Genomic DNA, 22,391 nt, shown 5'->3' with positions numbered 1-22,391 from the left:
GATTTTGAAAAGGAAAGATGAAATGCCAATATTTCTGCGCTGCTCAGCAATCTCTGAGCAATGAGGGTGAAAGAAAAGGATGGTGACTCCCTGGCTAAGGAAGTAAAGTAAAATCTAAAATCTAGTTTCAGGCAGGAGGTCACAGGAAGTGGGAGCTGCTCCCATGTTTGGAATGAGGCTTCCTCTGCCTCCCACTGCTGTAATATTTTCTCTATTCAGTCTTCTGTTGTATTTTTGGATAAGGTTTTAATAAACCTTTGACATTTTTTGGATTTTTTTTTGAAATTTTTTGAGGATCATTTCTCACCAGGGTCTCTCCACCTCCATTTCTGCACTCCCTGGCTGAACCAGAACTGCAAATCTCCTGCCACACCACCTTGCTGAGCTTAAACCCTGGCCAATATCACCCAGCTACACTCAGAGGCACCTAAAGGCACTTCCCAGCTCCACAGTGAGCCACTGCTGCCCTGATCCCAAATGTGATCGATGAGTCATGCCATGGTTGGCTCTCACAATTAAAAGGCAAATATCCTGTATGTATGTTAAGTTTTATAGACTTACAGTCATGTTTTACCTCCCTTGTGCTGTTATCAGGGGGTGGCCTGGGTTTGGGACATTTGGGAGGACATTTGGTTTGTCACTATGGCTACAGCTGATGTCCTGTCAAGATTTAAGGAATTAAAATTCCATCACTGGACAGAACTTTGTGAGGGGCAATAGGATTAAAAGGCAAAACCTCCATTGTGTGGGTGAGCACATGGTAGGAAAAAAAATCCTCTGCTCCCAGCACTGTAATATTTTCTCTGTTCAGTCTTCTGTTGTGATTTTGATAAGGTTTTAATAAGCCTTTGAATTTTTTTGGAAGTGAGGATCATTTCTCACCAGGGTCTCTCCACCTCCATTCCTGCACTTCCTGGGTGAACCAGAACAGCAAATCCCCTGATCCCAAGGCTCTCTCCCAAAGCAGGTGTCTGGTAGCTCATTCCATAAGCACAACCTCAACAGATCCTCCCTGACCTCCTTCTCACAACAGGCTCGACCACTTGAGCCAAAACTTTCCAGAAGGACTTGGCCAGGGAAGTTTCCACTCCTAAAATTCAATTTGAGCTCAGTGTTACACATTTCTCTTTCCAGCTGCTGATGGGGAGCACCAGCTCCTCCTCTCCAGCTCCAGCACTGCAGAGCCAGCCAGACACCAGCACCTCTTTAAAAAGGCTTTCACAATAAATAAATGAAAAAAAGATTTTTTTTTTTCACTAATAGTGTGAAGAAAAAGCCTTGGACCAGCTGGTCCAGGAACCACGAGCTGCTGTCATGTATGGGAGGGAAAGGAGCCAAACACGGAGGTGACAGGAAAGAGGGAAAACAAATCTGTGCAGTCAAAACCATTTCTGAGGGAGTTTGTCAAGCTGGGAAGTGAAAAGCACAGCAGAAGAGTTTCTCCTGGCTCCTCAGATGCTCTGAGACAGAGCCTGTAATTTCTCTGCTGTGTTTGGTTATTTAAGTGGGGACTCAGTGTGGAGGCAGAATCCATAAGCAGAGCTGACAGCCAGTGGGTAAACCTCAGAGAGAGGCACTGCCTGCCCACCCCCAGCTCTCAGAGGTGTGCAAAAAGTGTTTAAAGCTGTTTCAAAGGGCTTTTAAAGCTATTTAAGACAGAGCAGCAGCAAAGAAGAGCTGAGCATTTACAGAGAGCTCCTCTGGTTTGCTCAGAACTGATCACTTTGCTTAACTCTACACCACAAATGAGGAGAGGAAAATCACAAAAATATCAATGGCACATTGAAATTCCTTCACATTATCATTAAAATGAACAGAACTCCTGAGGCTCTCCTGACAGATGCTGTGCATGCAGCCCCTGGCTGCTGGCATCCTCCCCATTAAAATCAACATCTATGTCCATGGTGAAGACAGAGTTAGTGCCCTCCATCAGCCTTTAGCAGGTCTTAAAGCAGCACAGGTACCACACAAGCTCTCCAAACCCACCTTTAGCAGAAATTAAAGCAGCACAGGTACCACACAAGCTCTCCAAACCCACCTTTAGCAGGTCTTAAAGCAGCACAGGTATCACACAAGCTCTCCAAACCCACCTTTAGCAGAAATTAAAGCAGCACAGGTACCACACAGGCTCTCCAAACACACCTTTAGCAGAAATTAAAGCAGCACAGGTATCACACAGGCTCTGGAAATCCACTTTTAGCAGGTCTCAAAGCAGCACAGGTACCTCACAAGCTCTCCAAACTCACTTTTAAACACTTGGCTTCGTGCTGGAGCTGTGTCTCTGCAGGGCATGGAAAAGCTGAGGGAGTTGGGGCTGCTCAGCCTAGAGAGGAGAAGCTTCAGGAAGACTTTAGAGTCCTTTCCAGGGCCTGAAGAAGCTCCAAGAGAGCTGGAGGGGGACTTTGGACAAGGGCATGGAGGTACAGGGCAGGGGAGAATGGCTTCTCACTGATTTAGATGGGATATTGGGAAGGAATTCTTCCCTGTGAGGGTGGGCAGACCCTGGCACAGAGCAGCTGTGGCTGCCCCTGGATCCCTGGCAGTGCCCAAGGCCAGGTTGGACAGGGCTTGGAGCAAACTGGGACAGTGGGAGGTGTCCCTGCCCATGGCAGGGGTGGAACTGGATCTTTAAGGTCTCTTCCAACCCAAACCATCCCAGGATTCCATGGATGGAGATGACATCCCTGGAATGACATCCCTGTGCTCACTCCCTGGCACCTCCCTGGGCTGGACACAGGGGTTTATCAACCAAAACTCTCCAGCCAGGCTGGGCTGTTGCTGCCAAAATCACAGATGCCCCTTAGCATTGCTGTGGTGTCACTTCAGGACATGGAACAACACGACGTGGACTCGTTTTTTCTAAGGTAAAAAGGGACTTTTTATTTTCTGACTCCAACATTTATAGATTTCTAAAAGTGACAGTGGACTGGAGGGTGACAGTGCCACGTCTCCAATGACACTGGACAAACCAACAGTCCACCAAATTTCTCTTCTTCCATGAAAGAATGCAAAACAATAAATTATTTACAGAAAGTGTGTGAGAAAGTTTGTTACAAGAATGCAAACATCAGAAGGCTTAGAAAATCTTAAAAAATCAGGGTGACACTGTGGTATCTCCAAACCTGCTGGGAAAAAAGAGAATCACAAAATGCTCATCCCTGGGCAATTCCCTGACCAGCAGCACCCCAGGTGCTTTCTCCCTGCCTGCTCCAGCTGGGATCCAGCAATTCCTGCCTTCCCCTCACTACAAACCCCACAGGCCTTCCCTGTGGGATAGATGGGTCATGCCATGGCTGACTCTCACAGTTAAAAGGCAAATATCATGTGTATATATGTTAATAGAAGTTTTAATGGTTTATAATTATGTTTTACCTCTCCTGTGCTGTTATCAGGGGGTGGCCTGGGTTTGGGACATTTGGGAGGACATTTGATTTGTCACTATGGCAGCACCTGACCTCCAACCATGATTTAAGGAAGTAAAACTCCATCACTGGACAGAACTTTGAGAGGGGATAAAGGGTTAAAAGGTGAAATCTTCATTGTGTGGATGAGCACATAGTGGGAAAAAAAAATCCTCTGCTCCCACTGCCGTAATATTTTCTCTATTCAGTCTTCTGTTGCATTTTTGATAAGGTTTTAATAAACCTTTAAAATTCTTTTGGAAGTGAGGATCATTTCTCACACTGCCAAAATCACTGATGGACCTTTAGCATTGCTGCAGTGCCTCCAAACCTGCTTGGAAAAAAGAGAATCACAAAATGCTCATCCCTGGGCAATTCCCTGACCAGCAGCACCCCAGGTATTTTCTCCCTGGCTGCTCCAGCTGGGATCCAGCAATTCCTGCCTTCCCCTCACTACAAACCCCTGGGATCATGGAGTACATGGAGAATTTTTGAAAACTGAAAGGGCTTTTGTCTCCTTTTGTCTGGGAAGGAATAGGCTGCCCCAGCATGAAAGAGGGAAGTCAATAAAATCAAATAAAACACCAAAACACCCAGGAGATAAGAAAAGGAGCACATGTAAAAGGAGGGGTTTGGGTCTGTTAAGATATTTCTGGTGAAAAAAAGGGTTCTAGCACTTAAAAAAAATACCCTTAAAAATAATTTCCTCTCCAAACTGCCTGGGTGCCTCATAATTACCAAGAATGATCACAGACCCATTCATTTGATCCTAAAATTAATACATCATGTTCGGAACCATATAGCATTAATTTATCACAAGATTTATGAAACTTGTACTTTTTTCCTAATGAGTTTTATGCAAATTCTCCTCCATCCATTGTTTTTACCCTTTTTTTTAAAAAAAAAAAAAAAGTTTCCTTGCAGAAGCTGCTCTGTCAGAAAGTCTCATTGACTTTTATTGATATCTGTCCTCTCCTCATGCCCACAACAGCAGGGGGAAGGAGAGGAGCTGGCTCCAGTCTGGATGGGATCCTGTTACCACCAGGTGAACCAACCATACAAAACACTCATTTTAAAGGAAATTAACTGGTGGTTCACTCACACCTTTGCCTGTGAAGGGTCAGAGAACAAGAAGAGCAGCAGGGAATTGGGAAATTAAAGTATTTACACTTCCCGGAGTTGAAAGTCCGTGTTTGGTAAACTTGGAGAATAAATACAAAAGGTGGGAGGGAGGGAAGCATTAGCACTGAGCATCATGGGGTCATTAAGGGGGAAAGCCCATGGGATTAATTTCATTTTTTATGGCACAGCTGTAAATGCATAAGATGGCCCATCAACTCAGGTCTAGCACCTTACAAATCCTGAATTTTCCTGAAGACAGGGCAATCCTTAGGGGCATAGCCAAGATGGTCCAAAAGAGGCAGGACCACTTCCAATTCAAGCAGGAAAATGTATTTCATTCCTGAGCACTGCCAGCTGGAAATCAGACTGAGATCTCCAGCAGTACCCACACCCCTCCCAGCAGGCTGGGAAAGGGAAGCCTGGAAAAACCCTAAATATCAGAGGAATCCTGGAAAAACCCCTAAATGTCGGGGGAATCCTGGAAAAACCCTAAATGTCAGAGGAATCTTGGAAAAACCCTAAATGTCAGGGGAATCCTGGAAAAAAACTTAATATTGGGGGAATCCTGGAAGAAAATCTAAATATGGGGAGAATCCTGGAAAAAAAAACCCAAATATCAGGGGAATCCTGGAAAAAACCTAAATATCAGAGGAATCCAGGAAAGCCTGGCTAATGCAACCCTGATTAACACATCTGACACAAAGCTGAAACCCTAAATCCATACAATATCCTTTTCTAATTAACTTTTGAACAGCCCAGAAAGAACAAGGGGTGTTGCCTTTGTTCCTTCCTGTCCTCTTCCCAACTCCCTCCAAAAATGTTCATTTTTTAAACTAACCTAGACCTTCTACCCAACTGCCTCCAAAATCTTCATTTTTTAAACTAACTTAGACCTTCTACCCAACCCCCTCCAAAAATGTTCATTTTTTAAACTAACTTAGACCTTCTACCCAACTCCCTCCAAAAATGTTCATTTTTTAAACTAACCTAGACCTTCTACCCAACTCCCTCCAAAAATCTGCATTTTTTAAACTAACCTAGACCTTCTACCCAGTTCTCTCCAAAAATCGACATTTTTTAAACTAACCTAGACCTTCTACCCAACTGCCTCCAAAAATGTTCATTTTTTTAACTAACTTAGATCTTCTACCCAGCTCCCTACAAAAATCTTCATTTTTTAAACTAACCAATTCTCTCCAAAAACATTCATTTTTTAACTAATTTAGACCAAAGGAAACCCTGTCACAGGTCTCAGTTTGGGAAAACAGGGGCACACACCCACTGCCCACTCCCACTGAGCACAGAAACCGGGAAGGCAGAGACCAGAAGATGCAGCCCTTGAGGCTCAGTGCTTCTCTTTGGCCTTATCTCACTTTCTAGAAAAACCACCAGGGCAAACAGGAGAAGAACAGAACCCCAGAAATGGATTTAATGAGGTGCTTTGCTACTTTGGTGTAAATAAATGATTTATGAGTAAGGTGACACGCGCGGTGTTTTGCATTTTAGCCAGGCAAGGTAACGTAGCTCCGTGTTAATTAGAACAGAGAAGCTGCTCTGCAATTAATATGAGGTGGGAGATAAAGATCATTAGGTTGCAGTGCCCAAGGACTGCTGGACACCTCTGGGGTGTCAGACACCCCTAGAATTGTAAGGCAGGCACATCAGCAATGCTAATGGAGAACTCACAGGATGCTGTGGGCTCCTAGGGACTTCTAAAGGCCTTCAAACCCAAACCTCCTGCCAAGGGACATCTTCAACCTGAGCAGGTTCATCAGAGCCTGGTCCACCCTAGGGACCTAGGGATAAAGCACTAAAACAAGATGCTCTACCACACTCACTGACAAAAACATCCTTGCTTACACTTAATTTAAATCAACTTTCTTCCAGCTTAAAGCCATTACCCCTTTTCCCATTGCAGCAGGCCCTGCAGAAAGTCCCTCTGCTGAACTGTTTCCTCCACCAGCAGCCCTGTCAAGCTGAGGAGCTGATCAATATGAATGGGGGAGAGAGGAAAGAAAAGAAAAGCCAACAACAAACCAAACATGTCAGCAAATTCCACTTGTGCGAAGGAAGTGGATTCATTCACGTCTCGTTTGAAATCTCATCTGCGCCTCACAAAAGCTGAGCCATCCCCAAAGCTCTCAGCCTCACAGGGAATACAAACCCTCCTCGTGCTACAGCTTCTGCCCAGCTGCTCTGCTCTCTGAATGGCTCAGGGGAACAAAAATCCAGCCATGCTCAGCCCAAATAAAACACCAAAACGGGGTGTTTTGCTCCAAAGTTGGATTGGCTACCAGCATCCAATTCCTGAGAGGAATTGTGGGTTTGTCTTTACAAGCAAGCTGTGGTAGATAAAACTAGCACTGCTGGTGGATAAAACCAGCACTGGGAGATAAAATAACCCATGGGAAGGGTTCCACTGATTGATGAATGGAAAAAGAGATTTGCTTGTACAAATAAACTTTGGGTTTGCTGATCAATGAAATTAGACATTAAAAGATGAAAGAAACAATGGGGAAGAAAAACCCTAAATTCCATAAGCATTAAAATTAAAAGGGAGGGTTGTACATTAGAGGGAAATCTTTGGGATCAGGTGTTTTGGGAAGTCTGAACCTCTCAAGCACCTCATCCATGGGGAAAGAGAGAAGGGAAATGTGGGAAATTGGAATAAAAAGGAGGCTGAGTCCTCCAAAAATTCAAGAGACCCCAGGGAATGCCCCATGGCCTCTCCCTTTATTCAAATAAAGCCAAAAAAGGACTCCTCTGTGTCCTTTTTGGATGTAAACCTCTGGTGTTTGTGGATTAATTTCCCTAGCATCCCCAAGGCAGAGGAAATGGAGCCAGCGGTCAGGTTTTGTCTGCAGATCTCAGCTCCACTGGTGAACCGGCCTTGGGCTGTCACCGTAACTCTCTGAGGTTTCAAAACATGCACTGGGTGATGAATTCTGCCTCGTTATAACGGAGATGCAGTGAAATCCCTTTCTGATTTATCTCTCCTGAGCTGAGTTAGTACCTCCTGATCTCCAAGATACGGCTGCAGTAAAAGCAGGGCTTGAGCAACGGGGCAGGAATCAGAAACACGAGGCAGCCAGTTTTGGGAAGGTTACATTTCCTCCTCCTGTTGTCATCTTATTGCAGGGGTTCCATGCTGTTGTATCCTTATCTCAAAAGTTTCACACCTTCTTGGTGTTTCTCATGGGCATCTCCTCAGAGCCCTGGCTCTTCCTTCCTCACAGAGCAGCCACTGACTCCAGTTCCCTTCTCAACACCACCCCACTCTTCTATAGCATCTTCGTCTCACTGGTCACAGCTGTGCCTGGTAAAGCCAGGCCTGTCCTAATCTTTGATAATTGGCCCAGCTGCAACTCCTTAGGGGTAAGATTACTTTCTACACTATCTTTATTTCCTTATATTCTATCCCCCTACATCTTCCTCCTTGGATCACAGAGTTGTGGCGGGATTTGAGTTGCAAGGGACCTTACAGACCATTTTATTCCAACCTCCCTGCCATGGGCAGGGACACCTTCCACTATCCCAAATTGCTCCAAGCCCTGTCCAACCTGGCCTTGGACACTTCCAGGGATGGGACAGCCACAATGAAAGCAACAAAACCTTTGAGACAACCAAGAGGACCTTGGAAGTCTCTCCTCAAAGATGACAAACACATGCAGCCCATCAACCCAGCTCCTGCAGACACAACTCAGCTCCTGGGGCTGGCGACAGCTCAGACAGAGAATTTCCTCCCATGCCTCCCTCTTTGTCCCTCTGAAATGCCACAGAGGAGGTGGGGGGACCCTTGGCAGGTGGTGTGTGAGGCAGGAGCTTATCTGCAGCCCCGCCAGGGCACGCAGTAAATTGCTTGTTGATGAATGAGGCTATTTAGGAGCCGCTGGTTATTAATGAGGCCGACGTGCCGAGACATTGAAGAGCAGCCCCACGTCCCATTGTCCCCTCCCTGTAAGTAATGGAGCACCTCAGCTACAGGGCTCCACAGCCAGCTTGGCCTGTTCAACAACAGGAACAAAACAGGGCCCAGGGAAATGGATGGGGAGCGCTGCACTGATGGCTCCAGTGTGCTGATAAAGCCGAGCTCCTCCGGGAGAAGTCGGGCAAAGCTCCAGACTTTAGGTGGAATTAAACCTAACCCAAGGCTCTCCCACTCACCCCTGTGAGCTCCCACCAGCCACATACAGCTCCCAATCTATGGTCCTGTGCAGCAAACCCACCCCAAAACCAGAGAAAAGCCAAACAGGAACAAAACAAGGCCCAGGGAAATGGATGGAGAGTGCTGCACTGACAATTCCGCTGTGCTGATAAAGCCCAGCTCCTCCAGGAGAAGTCAGGCAAAGATCCAGTCTTTAGGTGGAATTAAACATAACCCAAGGCTCTCCCACTCACCCCTCTGAGCTCCCACCCACCTCTTACAGCTCCCAGTCTCCGGTTCTGTGCAGCAAACCCACCCCAAAACCAGGGAAAAGCCAAACTGGAACAAAGGGAAATGGATGGGGAGCACTGCACTGGTGGCTCCAAAGTGCTGATAAAGCCAAGCTCCTCTTAGAGAGGCTGGGCAAAGCTCCAGTCTTTAGATAGAATTAAACCTAACCCAAGGCTCTCCCACTCATCTCTGTGAGCTCCCACCAGCCACATACAGCTCCCAATCTATGGTCCTGTGCAGCAAATGCACCCCAAAACCAAACAGGAACAAAACAAGGCCCAGGGAAATTGATGGGGAGCTGGTGACTCCAGTGTGCTGACCAAGCCCAGCTCCTCTGGGAAAAGTTGGGCAAAGCTCCAGTCTTTGGATGGAATTAAACCTAACCCAAGGCTCTCCCACTCACCCCTGTGAGCTCCCAATCTCTGGTCCTGTGCAGCAAACCCACCCCAAAACCAGGGAGAAGCCAAAGCCCAGCAGCCTGAGCTGCAAGCAGCAGCGGTCCAGCCGTACTTGCAACCTGGAGCACAGCAGGGCTGAGCTCTGCTGAAGCCCAGGAGGCTTTCACAGGGCCATTGCCTCACTCTGCACGTCACAGATGTCTAAACATGGCCAAGAGGACAATGAGTGAGAAATAAAGAGGCTGTTTATTGCAAGAGGAAACCTTGGAACAGAGCTCCACAGTGGCTGGTGGGAGAGCGAGGTAGAGCATGCGAGCACACAGCTGTAAACTTGTTTCTGAGTTAATACACCCACGAGTGTTTTTTCTTTTCCTATGAAAGCGCACTCTTCTGCAAACAAACATCTGGAGAGCTCTGTTACAGCTGGACCATTATCCCCAGTGGCTGGAGCATTCAATTAATTTAGCCTTTCTCATTTGCCAGTTGTCTGCAAATAGACTCGGCTTTGCAGGAATCTATTTGTTATTTGAATATATCCAGTGAATGGTTTATTAAAAACATATTTCAGGCCCAGGATTTCTCACTAATTGCTCCTCCAACTGTCGCTCTGAGTGCTGGCAACTGGCAGCTCACCCCACAAAAATGGTCACCGTGGTCAGGTGGGAATGCCTTTGCAGTTTGATGGAATGTAATCTGCCTCTGGAAAGAGCTTTCCAAGGGGTTGTGGAGGCACCTGCACAAAAACACATCCTCACACAAGCACACAGCATCCAGCCTGCCTCAGCTCCCCAAAAAAAAGCACTCAACTGTCACAGACATCTTTTATGGAAAATCCTTTCCTTAGGATTTTTCCTCCTGAGAGGCCTCAGGAACAAAATGCAAACAATGGTTATCTGCTGCTGTGGAATGCAACAGGTGCTTCTGGGATTGGTCTCATCTGGTTGTTTCTAATTAATGGCCAATCACAGTCAGCTGGCTCAGAGAGCCTTTGTTATCATTCCTTCCTATTCTATTCTTAGGTAGCCTTGTGATGAAATCCTTTCTTCTATTCTTTTAGTATAGTTTTAATATAATATATATGATAAAATAATAAATCAGCCTTTCTGAAACATGGAGTCAGATCCTCGTCTCTTCCCTCAACCAAAAACCCCTGTGAACACGGTCACAAACGTTTACTTTTATTTTTTTCCCCACTATTTCTCACTGGATAGACTTTTTATTAATATAGGTGCAAACTGTTTTCTCACAGAATAGATTGATTTTTATTCTTATGATTCTTTTCTCACAGGAACTTCTCAGGCTAGTTGCTAGCTTAGCTGAAATAGCAAGCTCTAATTTTATAAGGCTTTTCTAAGGTTTTACATACATGTAACAGTGCAGAAATTGTCACAGAGAGAACAAGAGCAGGGTTGAACACCAGAATTAATTGACTTTAGGCAAAACACCCTCAAAAACATCTCTCAGTCGCTTCCACAGCACCTTACAAGAATCCACAGGGCTCCTGATTCAGGATGCTCCCTGCCTAGGTGCCCCCTTGGTCTCAGAGCTCCAGGAAACATTTCCTGCAGAGTTTGACCAGAGCAGCAAGAGAGAGCAGGGTGCAAGGGAGGCAGTGGAGGGTTATTTCCAAGACTGATGCAATCCCTTGGGTGTGACACGAGCCCAGACTCCTCCAGGACAGGGTGCTACAAATTGTGGGTTATGCAGTGGCTGTGACATGTCTGAAATCACAAATCCTCCTCTTCACAGGAGCAGCTCAGACAAGGGGAAATGGCTTTAAAATGCCAGGGGGCAGGGCTGGATGGGATATTGGGAAGAAATTCTTCCCTGTGAGGGTGGGGAAGCCCTGACACAGCTGCCCAGAGCTGCCCCTGGACCCCTGGAAGTGCCCAAGGCCAGGTTGGGGCAGTGGATTCCTGCTTGAAATGAGATGATCTGACCCAAACCATTTTAGGATTCTATGATTCCCTTGACCAAGGTGACCTGTGAGAGCCTGGCTGCTCTTTCTGCAGGCTGGGTCAGAGCTGCAAGGGGTGGCTGAGCCTGCACACCCCTCCTTACACAGTGTCCACATCAGCCAGTGCTCAAAAAAAAACCTCCCTCAGTCACATGGAAAAGCAAATCACATCTAAAAATCCAAACTGAACACAAAACTCCACGCTCCATCCCAGCTGCTGGCTTGTTTGAAAGCAAAAAGAAAGCAATCACTGAGGTTTCACAGACTGTTCTAAAAGTGGAAATTTATGAAGAGAAAAGTGATCCAGTAAGTCCCAGTTTTAGGCTTTTTTTCTTTCAATTGCTCAGAGTGAAGACTTTCACAGCTTCTCTTTCTCCTGAAGCCCTGATTGGGGGAGAAATGGGTATTGACCACCAAATTCAGCATCTCCCTGCCACAGGTACACATCAGAGACTCCTGTCACCCAACAGATGTCACACACATCCATTTTGCTGCAGCCCCAACTCCCATGCAAACCCAGCCTCTTGTAGAGCTGAACCTTTCCTGTGTCATTGAACCATTTCTTGGATGAAGAAAACCCACCCTCCTCTTTCACCCAAAAGTGATTTCCAGACTGAATCCACACCAGCCCCTTGGCCCCACTGAAGGACCTTATGGATCTCCTAAAAGAGTCTTGGTGCATCACAGCTGAGAGATGAGAGACCCCAGAGGCTGCCAATCCCCATGGGATGAAACACAGCTAAAAACCTCAAAAAAAAACCAAAAAACCCCAAATAAATTCATTCCACCAGTCCAACCAGACAGGCACTTCCACGCAGTGTTGCTTTGTGAGCTGCCATCAGAAAGAAATGCACCTTTTTTCCTCCTTCCCATTAAAAGAGAGCCATTCTTATTTTTTTTTTTTTAAAAAACCTCTTTTTTAAAGGTTGTCATTTATTCTAGCCCTTGTCCTTGGCAGGATGCAGATACCCTGGCCTAGCAACTCCCATAAATTCCTCAAATTTGGGCTGAGATTGTATCTGTGGTTATTAAAGAGTGATAATAAACCTTATCAATCAAGAGTGAATGCAAAAGGAATAAGGGAAGGATTTTCCTAGGAGTGAAAGTGCAAGAAATTCATAACCAACTTAATACCTGTACCAATAAGAGATACTCATGAAGAATCTGCTTTAAAACCAGTTTGACTCTTTCCATAAGGAAAAAAAGAGGAGAAAAGAGAGACCCTGGGGGTCCTCCATCACCCCAGGTATTTCTCATACAAAACCCCTGCTTCTCTTTGAGCTCCACCTCTTGCTGAGACATAATCCCAGGTTCCTCAGGTTTTGGGATGGCTGTGGGATGAGTTTGTTGTCCCATCTGTCCCTGGTGTCCCCTCACAGGCATGGCCACAGGCTCCCAAATGACTGATGAGCCTGCAGGCTGTTTCTGAGCAGCTCACATGCCAGGCAGGATGACAGACCTTGGGAACCTGGGCATTCAGCTGGAGATTTACAGCCAAATCTGTCACGCCTGGGGGAGCTTTTCCCCCCAAGAACTCTGCCTGAAGGTCGCTTTTCCCTGGGCACTGAGCTCCAAGAAACTTTCTCAGCCACCTTGGCCCCCACCAAAGGGAAAGTAGGGGATGGGATGGCCCTCAGGTAATGGGAGCAGCCTCAGGGAACAAATTTCTCCTGTATATTTTATATATATATATATATATATATATATATATATATATATATATAAAATAAATAATATTATACATATATATATAAAAATAAAATAGAATCTATAATATATATAATAGAATCTATAATATATATAAAATATATAGTCATATTATATAATATATTTTCATATTATATAATATATATAGTTATATTATATAATATATATTTATATCTATTTCTATTTAGAAACATATATACTATCTTTAGAAATATATATACTATATTTTTATTATATATATTTTATATATTTTTAATATTTATTTATATGTATTTATTGTATACTAATGCATTATAAAATAAATATTTATTATGTAATAATCAATTCTGCAATAATGAATATATATTTATTTAGAATTATAGCTAATAAATATATCTTTTTTAGAATTATATATAATAAATATATATATTTAGAATTATAAATTATAAATATTTATTTATTCTATAATAAATAAATTATAAATAATCATTATTAATCTTTATCTATTCTCCCCTCCCCACTGTGGTTGATGACAGACACAGGAGGAGCTGCTGAGGAATAACAACTCAAGACATGTAAGGGTGCAGTGAGTCCTGGAGCAGGCAGAGGGAAAACAACTTCCAGGAGCTGCTTTGGGCTGGATGGCAATTCCAGACCAACAGCTAAAGGAAAAATAAATCAAATAAACCTGCCCCAAGCAGGATTAGCTGGGCAGCTGGAGAACAAACCAGGAGGCACAGCCCACCATGGACATGGATGAGAGCCAGGACCACGAGCAGCTCCCACCTGGACCCCACACCTTGGGATGCCCCAAAAGGATGCTCTGGGATCAGCTGCTTTCCAGGAGAGGCTCTTCTCTGTCAAGCCCCTTTCTCAACGCCCCAGACACCCCAAAAAATAGGGTGTCTGTGAGGGAAGATCCCTTGGATGAGGCAAAAGCTGTCCTGCAACACATCAGGATGGGCTGGTGGTGCACGTGCTGCTCACAGAACAGATCAATTCCGACAGGGACGGCTCCTGGGGTTTACACTCAGGGCACCACCAGTGAATAAAACCAGTGAATCATTTATTCAGTCAATTCCAGCCATCCCTAACCACGAGCTGTCTGACAGCAGCCCACAGATTTCCCTGGTGTATTCTTATTTAAGGCAATAATCCCTGTGGATAATTCTGAGACTCTGGCTTGTTTGCAAAGTGCAGACTATAAAGATATTTCAGAGATGTTTCATGTTCACTGTGCCCTTTCTCCCCTTGTCTGAGCCATCAGACCAAGTTTACAAGCCAAACAGGGATAATTCCAAATCAGGAATTTGCTTTCTCTTGGCAACATCCATGGAATGCTCTGTTGTGGTGTTCACAGGGGTCCCAGGACGAGGGAAGAGATGAGGATCTGACTCCATGTTTCAGAAGGCTGATTTATTATTTTATGATATATATTATATTAAAAGAAAATTATATATTAAAATTACTCTAAAGAATAGAAGAAAGGATTTCATCAGAAGACTTGAAAGGAAAAGAAAGGAATGGAATGATAATAAAATCTTGTGACTGACCAGAGAGTCCGAGCCAGCTGGGCTGTGATTGGCCATTAATTAGAAACAATCAAAGTGGACCAATCCCAGATGCACCTGTTGCATTCCACAGCAGCAGATAATCATTGTTTTTCTTTTTCTCTGAGGCTTCTCAGCTTCTCAGGAGAAAAAAAATTCTAGCAAAAGGATTTTTCATAAAATATGTCTGTGACAATGCTCCTGCCTGTGACCTGTGTGGGAAGATGACCTGCACAGCACCAAAGGTATCTGCAGACAAAAATTCAACCCCCACAAACATTTGCAACACTTGTCCAGCTTATCCCAGGATCAAAGACAAGAAAGACCCCCCTAGAGTGAGTCACAAGACTATGGATGGTGACAGACTCACTGCTTCATTGTTTGGTGCCTTCCAGGCTGATTTGAGTAGGTAAAATGTATGGAAGGGAACAGGGATAATAAAACACACAATAAATTCTGAAATTAAAGTTTCAAGAGCAAACACTCCACTCCACCTTCCCCTTCAGGACAACAGCCATCCTTTCCTCTCCCAAAACTTCCCTTGCACATCTTTGCAAGCTCTTTTTCCCTCCCCTCACTGGAGCAGCCAACACCTGCTGCACAGTGCATCTCCCCATCCCTGCCTTCCCAAAGCATTCCTGTGCTCCACACACACATTGCCACACATTCCATTGCTCCACACACACATTGCCATCCCTGCAGACAGAAAACACCCAGGTGACAAACACATGTTGGGCCAGGAGGAAAGGGGGAGCAGAGAGGAGGCAGATCTGCAGGCTCTGATCCCAGGCGCCTGACCCCCTCCTCTCCCTCGTTATGGATGAGGGAAATTAGCTGTGACACTCATTAGCTGCAGCTCCTAATTAGTGAAAATTAATATTGGTTTTGATAGAAGTGTTGGCTGAAGCTCTCCCAGGCAAAGGCATTATTGACCTTGTTATCCTGTTCAATAGCAAGTTACATCACAGAAACTGCTTCTCGTGGAGTCGACAGATTGCAGCTGCCTCCCACCCTCCACAGCTCCCTTCCCCTTCCCTATCAGCACCAAGGGACACATCCAGCCCCTGCCAGAGCACCCTCAGCCCCACGGACACCTGCACCCATGCCTGGCAGCATCCCAAGCCTCCCCATCCCTGTCTGCACCCCAAAATCCCAACCCCCATCTGACTGCTGGTCCCAAGTCCTCCATGTCCCAACAAACTCCAGAGCCAGCGGAGGAATTGCTCCCCACCACCTCTATTCACAGAAGAAATAAAGAGGAAGAGCTGCAGGGCAAAGGCAGTGACCATTTAATAAGGAAAGGAATAGGAGCAGCATTCCTTGACCTCTGGGATTCCCCACCCTTGGGAATCCCACGGTGGCAGAGCAGCAGACACCAGTAAGCAAAAGGAAAACATTTGCTACCAAAGTTATGCATAAAAACCCCAGCACAGTGCATTATTCACACATTAATAACAATAAAGATGTCAGGCTGCCAGATAAGAAGTTAATCTCCTTCAGAGCACAATTAAGGATGCCATTATCCAACCACCTGGGGCCACTTGCACACGGCAATGGATGTCACGGGAAGCAGGGATGAGCTCTGCCTGGCAAAGCAACTGCCCTGTCACCCCCTCCAGCCAGGGCACCCCAAATATTGACCTTGCACCTGATTCAAAAGAGGCTGTGTGCAGATCTATGACAGGAAAGCTTTTTTTAAAGAGCATTTTCCACTCCTGGGAGCAGCATCCCAGTGAAAGCTGTCCCTGTGCCTGCCTGGACAGCAGCACTGGCTGCAGGATACATCAAGAGCAAACCCAGAATTTGCTGGTCTTGGGCTGAACTTCTACTTCTGGGGGCTGGAAGGGGAATTACCACCACTGGATTCCAGATTCCAGATGGATTCCAACAGATTCCAGCTGATTTTACAGTGGAATTGTGCCTACACCAAGCACAGCAATTTTGGCTTTTGAGATGAACTGACCAGCAAAATAAAAATAAAAATATTACACCCCCAACTTACAACTTGGAATGCAAAATCAAGCTCCTGGATTAAAATCCATGGAGGCCTTCCCTCTCTCCTAGGAGACACCTTTCCCACCTACATCTGCCTGTAGAGCATCCCAGCCCCAGTGAAACTCATTCTCCTGCCACTGTTCTGTGAACTTCCAGGATGCTGCCAATTTCCATGGCCCCACCAGATCGCCCTGTTGCAGTGTGATGAAACCAGCTTGGAATGTTTTTTTTCCCCCCATACAGAGCCTCAATTTCTGCCTCTTTCAGGGGAAAGCAGGTGTGTGACCGTGTTCACAGGGGTCTGAGGATGAGGGAAGAGACGAGGATCTGACTCCATGTTTCAGAAGGCTGAGTTATTATTTTATGATATATATTATATTAAAACTATACTAAAAGAATAGAAGAAAGCTAGCCTTCTGATGAAATCCTAAGAATAGAAAAAGAATGATAACAAAGGCTTGTGACTGACCAAGACAGTCTGGACAACTTGACTGTGATTGGCCATTAATTAGAAACAACCACATGAGCCAATCCCAGATGCACCTGTTGCATTCCACAGCAGCAGATAACCATTGGTTACATTTTGTTCCTGAGGCCTCTCAGCTTCTCAGGAGGAAAAATCCTAAGGAAAGGATTTTTCAGAAAATATCATGGCTACACAGGTGGACAACAACTTCTGGCTGAAGCTCTCTGCAAGCTCTCACTCCTCACTCTGCACTGATGGGAGCACAATTTTTCCAAGGCAAAGAACAACTTGCAAATCCTGGAAGATTTTTTTTTCAGGTTTTCTTCCCCACCCTTCATGCCCCTAGGAAAGCTGCTGGCAGAGATGTGGAGGCAGGATGGTGTTTTCTGTGTGTTCCCCTCACTTCTTGCCTCACCACACACAGCAGGGCTCCTTGGCAGGGAAATGCTGCTTTATCCAGCAGGATGTGTTTAATTTGATGCTGCTGTCATGTGGGGAAAGGTGCACTTCCAGAGTCAGGCTTTTCTGCAGTGCTGGTACTTATTTTACAGTCTTCTGCCACATCTTATTCCTTCCCCTCTATTTCCCAAAATCATTAGTAACAACCATTAATCTCTGCCTGGGAGGATGCTCCTCGTTTCTCTCCATACCCCAAATTGTGCATCTCCCTTGGACTTTCTGCATTTCAAAATCTTTTTCTCCCCCCTCCTCTTCTTTTCAAATTAACTGCTTGAAACCAAAACAGCAGAGCGAGCAAAGCCACCACATCACTGTTTATGAAAGGATATTATGTTCCACGACACCAGCTCTCACCTCTAAGCTAATAATCAATTAGAAAGGAAAAATAAAAAGGTTTCTCCAGATTCAGGTACCAAATCACCCTCCTAATTGCTCACAGGCAGCAAGACAGCCTCTGTGATACAATACCAGAGCAGGCACCTGACAAAGCCATGCAGATGAATGGAATAAAATTGAGTTACTAACCATTAAATGTCAAGTGGTTGAAATCTTTCCCCCTCGTGTACCCAGCAATATTAATAAATCTTTAAGAGAGGGAGCTCACAGAGCTTTTCCACTGCCCTGACCAGCACTGCAAACAGAGCAGATGTTTTCAGAGTTGTCCAACAAGGCTTCCTTTCCCCCCTCCTGAGTGGCTACAGTTAATTCAAAAGCCTTCAATGCACCTGTGAAAAATGCATATTTTATGATTGGCTTTTTTCAAATATTAAAATTAATTTATATGTGTTCTGCTAGAAAGTGATGCTGTATTCATTTTCTTAAGTAGTGTGTTAAATATAATTTTAGGTTACAACATAATGTTAAAATAGAAATATGCCATGTAAGATAATTTTTTTAAAAGAGAGGAATGAGATAGCGGGCACAGGACACCTAAATCTTTAAGAGAAAAAGAATTTATTGCTCATTTATCAAGAAAACCTAACTTCATCCTGCCTTGCTCAGTCCTGAAGACACTGTTAGGATTAAGAGGAAGAAATTGACTCTGAAAGTTTTCTTCACGAGACTGAAAATTCTATAAAAAGAGTCTTTGAGGGTGTCATGGAAAGGGAACTTCAAGAGTTGAAAGGAAGCTTCAAAATTGTCTTTTTCCACCCCCTGCCATGGGCAGGGACACCTTCCACCATCCCAGGCTGCTCCAAGCCCTGTCCAGCCTGGTCTTGGACACTGCCAGGGATGGGGCAGATCCAGACTGCAGAGATCTCAGATGTGCCAGCATTAGAAGCAGAGGATACAGAAGTTAGGGTTAGGGGGTTTTTTCCTTCTTTTTTAAGCTCACGCCACCCAAATACACCACGTTTCTGATCTGGCAAAATACACAATCATGTTCACCACTGTTTGCAATCAGGGCTTTTTTTCCCTGATAGTGAAATCACAGCTCACCTTCCTCACCAAAAATAAAATGATGAGTGTGTGCAAATGCAAGTGTTTCCCTCCAGAACAGGGCAGGACCCTTGGCTAATAGAATACCTCCACAAAGATACACACACACATACAAAAATAGATATATAAATAGATATGTAATTATATAAAATATATACAAAACTTATATAAAATATATAAAAATATAAAATATAAAAATATATAAAATATATAAATATATAATAAATATAAAATTATAAAAATATATAAATATATTGTATATAGAAATACAAACTATATAAATATATAGATACATAAAAATATATAATATAAGATATATATAAATATAAAAATATAGAAAAATATATTATGTGTAAATATAAAAATATATTATATATAATTTTTTTATATATATGTATGTCTCCTAGCTTGAATATATACACACTTATCCATACATATGTGATTTTTTTCCCCCTCCTGTGGGTTTTTTTTCCTTTGTTAAGCCTGACTCACTGCTCTTTATCAGTTTTGCTACCCATGTTAATGCCTCCAATCAGCCTGGAAGATTTCCCTGAGCTGGGGCAGTGCTGACATCCGAGCCCAGGCACTGCAGAGTTACAAGGCCCAGGGCACAGCCAGCCCTGTACAGATAATTAATGCTGCTAAAGCCATCCCAGACATAAAAAATCCCCCCAGCCCTCATTACCCAGCTCCCACATCTTTCTCCCTCTCCCTGGAAAGGGCTTGGCCACCGTGCCAGGGCTCAAAAGGTGCTGAGATCAAACCTCTGGGTGGTTTGATGAGGAGCAAGGTTACCCTGGCATGTTAATGAGTCCATTTTGCAAATATACTTTCTTCCTTCTCCCTCTTCCCCTTCTTAAACATGAGCATTAATGTTACTGCCTATTAGCAAAGCAGATATGAAAGTTTAAGTGATTGATGAAGTGATTAATTTAATGATGCAGGGTTAAGGGTTTGGGTGGGAGTGGGGCTTTTTTTTTTTTTCCCTTAAACCTTAAGTTTCCTGATGTTGGGAATAACTAATTTTCTAGCCTTAAGTTTTCATTAAAGATGCTGTACTTTCTGCAGCTCAACAAGTAATTTCATCAATGGGCCTTCAAATGACAGATAAAGGGCTTGAGTTGGGAGAGCTGAGATCCCCTCCCTGAGCTCTCCTCAAATATTGCTGCTCATTAGGGTCCTCAACACGCTTAGAAACGAGGCTGCTCCTCTCAAGAGCTCTCAAGAACCCTGAAAATTCAGTTTTAGGCAGCAAACAGCCATTGGGTGATAGATAAACACTGAAGAGGGAAGCGAGGTGGCCACAGCCTCCCTTAGTGAGGGAGAATCTCAGCATTGGCCACAAGGAAGGTTCAAAACCAGGGTAATCTCCCCACAGCCAGAGCCTGGCACATCCCTCTGGAATTACCCTTCCTAAAAGGCCAAATCAATCCTTCCTGGTGCACACAGGCTCCCCACAGCTCTTTGCTCACTGGGCAAACCACCCACCTGTGACAGCGTTCACAGGGGTCCGAGGATGAGGGAAGAGATGAGGATCTGACTCCATGTTTCAGAAGGCTGAGTTATTATTTTATGATATATATTACATTAAAACTATACTAAAAGAATAGAAGAAAGATTTCATCACAAGGCTACCTAAGAATAGAATAGGAAGGAATGATAACAAAGGCTTCTGTCTTGGACAGAGAGTCTGAGCCAGCTGACTGTGATTGGCCATTGATTAGAAACAACCACATGAGCCCAATCCCAGACCCACCTGTTGCATTCCACAGCAGCAGATAACCATTGGTTACATTTTGTTCCTGAGGCCTCTCAGCTTCTCAGGAGGAAACATCCTAAGGAAAGGATTTTCCATAAAAGATGTCTGCGACACACCCAGCAAACCAAGCAGTTTAGGGTCCTCCAGAGCTGGCCAGCTCACCTTATTCTGCCAGATAAACAACAAAAGCAGCTTTGTGGGGCTTTTTCACCATTCTGAACCACCAGCTCCCCTGTCAGTGCCAACACACCTGGTCCCCAAGTTCTGTGAGCAGCCACAGACCAAGTGCCACCAGCAACTTGGCCGCTTGTCTCACGCCGTGTTTGCCCTCCAGTGGGGATTATTTACATGCAGCTGGAGGTCAGCAGAGACAATCCCACAGCAGAGGGATGGGCAGCCTCCCTTGTCCCCTCACAGAATGGTTTGGTTTGGGTGGGAAGGGACCCTTGGAACTGTGAAAATGTGTATTTTCTGATTGGCTTTTTGCAAATATTCAAATGAATATTATATATGTTGTGTTAGAAAGTTATGCTGTATTCATTTGCTTAAGTATGTGTGTTAAATATAGTTTTAGGTTATAACAAAATGTTAGAATAGAAAGTACACTATTATATAATGTTAAAATACAAACTATACTAAGATACTTTTTTTAAGAGAGGACTTGCACCAAAATAACAGCCACAAAACCTAAATCTTTCAGAGAAAAGAATTTTTTGCTAAATCTTTCAGAGAAAGAGAATTTATTGCTCTCTTATCAAATTCTTCCTTCCTTGCTCAGTCCTGAAGACGCCATTAAGATTAAAAAAAAATTGACGCTGACCAAACAAAATCCTTTGAATAAAATTTATACATCATGTATGGAGTATATAAATAAAAAAAAAACCAGGCTGTTGCTTTTAAGGGTTAATCCTCTGTTAATGAGGGTCCTTTTTGGGTTTATTTTGCCCAGAAAGAGGTACCTGGACTGTCTGTAACTCTGTTTTTGTTGTCTCATATTGTCTTAAATCCTAATTGTCCAAATTTTTATTATATTACTATTATAATAATATATATAATATTTATATATATTATAATATTTATATATATTAACATAATCTAATTATATTCCTATTTTTATAACCATTTTATTACTACTAAACTTTAAAAAGTTTAAAAACAAATATTTAGAGTTTTTCACAATGGATCTCGAGCTCTGAAACAATTTAATCAGCCCAGAAGCAGGCAGGGATCAGAGAGCCAGCATCTTTTTTTTTGTCTTTTTTCCTTCCAGTGTTGCATCTGGAGGTGCCTGGGCACAGCTGTGGGATCAGGCAGGTTGAGCCCCTGCTCAGTGCCACACTGATAACCATTATCTCCAGCAGCAGCTTGAGTGGCCCAGCACCCCAGGGACCTGTCCTGGGTGCCAAAGGATCTCCCTGTGCAAAAGGCAGCAGCGTTGGAAGGGATGATTGCCTTGGAAAGGACAGGCACAGTGTGGAGGATGGAAACCTGGGGATGAGAAGCTTCTGGGGCAGTGTCACAGACATCTTTTATGGAAAATCCTTTCCTTAGGATTCTTCCTCCTGAGAAGCTGAGAGGCCTCAGGAACAAAATGTAACCAATGGTTATCTGCTGCTGTGGAATGCAACAGGTGCATCTGGGATTGGGCTCATGTGGTTGTTTCTAATTAATGGCCAATCACAGTCAGCTGGCTCAGACAGACAGCCTGAGCCACAAGCCTTTG

General features: G+C 44.2%; 1 protein-coding gene across 1 annotated transcript in view; it reads right to left on the bottom strand.

Annotated features, from left to right (window-relative positions):
- Nucleotides 1–22,391, bottom strand: part of LOC118700290 (cadherin-23-like) — a 99,054-nt gene that overhangs the window by 76,110 nt on the left and 553 nt on the right. The window lies entirely within an intron of this gene.

Source organism: Molothrus ater, chromosome 8 (assembly GCF_012460135.2).
Source record: "Molothrus ater isolate BHLD 08-10-18 breed brown headed cowbird chromosome 8, BPBGC_Mater_1.1, whole genome shotgun sequence".
Lineage (NCBI taxonomy): Eukaryota > Metazoa > Chordata > Aves > Passeriformes > Icteridae > Molothrus > Molothrus ater.
This window is presented reverse-complemented; position numbering and strand designations above follow the sequence as displayed.